The following is a 2,380-nucleotide window of genomic DNA, read 5'->3' on the forward strand; positions in this document are numbered from 1 at the left end:
AAAAAAAAAAAAAAAAAAAAAAGAAAGGAATCCTGAGTTCATAAGTCCCTTAGCATAATACTAGGACCTAATAAAAGCATAAAAACAGTGGTTATTATTACAAAGCTAAGTAAATTCTTGTAGCATTAGATCAGATGGGAGTCCTCTCCCTTCTCCCACCTCAGAACTGCACTGTTTTGTGGGACTGGAAACTTGCTAGGAAGCCACCCAGGCAGAGTGGCTGCTCAGCTTCTGCATTCCCCTCAAGGGCTAAGAAAGATCTTGTTCAAACTTGAGCAGCCAGCATCAGGGCTCAGAGATACTGAAAACAGGAAGTATGAGCCCCACTGGCAGGGTTAAGCAATGAGGCTGTTAACAATCTTCAGGCCATTTCTCAGCCAACATCCTGACCCCCAACCAGCTGCTGTCTCTTTCCCTAATATTAGATCTCACCCTAGGCTAGCAGGCATCAGCCACTTCTCCAGAAACCAGTTTCATAGCTCTAGATTCTTTTTTTTTTTTTGAGATGGTGTCTTGTCCTGTCGCCCAGGCTGGAATGTAGTGGCTTGACCTTGGCTCACTGTGCAACCTCTGCCTCCCAGGTTCTAGCAATTGTCCTGCCTCAGTCTCCTGAGTAGCTGGCATTACAGGCATGTGCCACCATGCCCAGCTAATTTTTGTACTTTCAGCAGAGACAGGGTTTCACCATGTTGGCCAGGCTGGTCTTGAACTCCTAACCTCAAGTGATCCACCTGCCTCAGCCTCCCAAAGTCCTGGGATTACAGGCGTGAGCCACTGCGCCCAACCAACACTGTGCTAAATTCTTCATGTGTTGTCTGAGTTAATCCTACCAACAATCCTTTGAGGAAGGTATTATCATTAGCCCCATTTAACAGTAGAGAAAATGGAGGCACAGACAGATTGAGTGACTTGCATGAGGCAATGCAGCTCCAAATGCAGAGTCAAGGTCGGAACCCAGGCAGCCAGCTTCAGAGTCCTCATGTGCAGCTCTGGGATCCAACACCTGGTTTCACTGAAGTAGTTTCTCTTTTCACCAGAACCCCTCTTTCTGAAGTATTCTCAGCCCCTTATATTAACAGAACTCAGCCTGCTTTCCACGTATGGCCTATTTTTCCCAATCCAGCAGCCAGCAGCAGCTGCACCCCTGCATATACTCCTCCATACTCACTCCCATTGCGTCCACCTTCCTCCCCAGCAGAAGACATTTAAGCCTTCCCTTTCAATTAGATGGAGTAAGAGGAGTTGCTGAGGTCTTTTTTATGTTTGTTTTTTGAGATGAAGTCTCACTCTGTCGCCCAGGCTGGAGTGCAATGCGTGGTCTTGGGTCACTGCAACCTTCACCCCTCGGGTTCAAGCAATTCTCCTGCCTCAGCCTCCCGAGTAGGTGGGATTACAGGTGCCTGCCACCATGCCTGGCTAATTTTTGTATTTTTCATAGAGATGGGGTTTTGTCATGTTGGCCAGGCTGGTCTCAAACTCCTGATCTCAGGTGATCCACCTGCCTCAGCCTCCCAAAATGCTGGGATTACAGGCATGAGCCACCGTGCCCAACCTGAGGTGTTTTTTAAATATCAATTCTGGGCCAGGTGCAATGGCTCACATCTGTAATCTTAATACTTTGAGAGGTCTAGATGGGAGGATTGCTTGAGCCCAGGAGCTCGAGGCTGCAGTGAGCTATGATTGCACTACTGTACTCCAGCCCGAGCGACAGAGCAAGACCCTGTCTCTAAAGAAGAAAAAATCAGTTATATTGAAGTAAATTCATATATCATATAATTCACCTATTTATTCTTTTTCTTTTCTAGAGACAGGGTCTTGCTCTGTCGCCCAGGCTAATCTCAAACTCCTAGGCCAGAGTGATCCTCCCACCTCAGCCTCCTGAGTAGCTGGGATTACAGGCTCACACCACCACATCTAGCACCATTTAAAGGTACAACACATGGTTTTTAGTACATTCACAGAGTTGTGAAATATCACAATCAATTTTAGAACACTTCATCACCTCACAAAGAAATCCTGTAGCCACTCCCTTTTTCTCTCTAACCCCTCGGCCCTAGGCAATCACTAATTTACTTTCTGTCGTCTCTATGGGTTTGCCAAATTTGGGCATTTTATATTAATAGAATCCTATAATATATGGTTCTTTGTGACTGGCCTCTTTCACTTAAAATGATGTTTTCAAGTTTTATCCATGTTATAGCAGGTGTCAGTGAGATTGCTGAGTTTTAAATAACAAATTGAGGGAAAAGATGGTTTAGGCGAGGTGTAGTGGCTCACGTCTATAAATTCCAGTACTTTGGGAGGCCAAAGCGGGAGGATCCCTTGAGTTCAGGAGTTCCAGACCAGCCTGGGCAGCATAGAGAGGTCCAATCTCAAAAAA

The sequence above is a fragment of the Cebus imitator genome, unplaced genomic scaffold, assembly GCF_001604975.1.
Source record: "Cebus imitator isolate Cc_AM_T3 unplaced genomic scaffold, Cebus_imitator-1.0 Scaffold11, whole genome shotgun sequence".
Lineage (NCBI taxonomy): Eukaryota > Metazoa > Chordata > Mammalia > Primates > Cebidae > Cebus > Cebus imitator.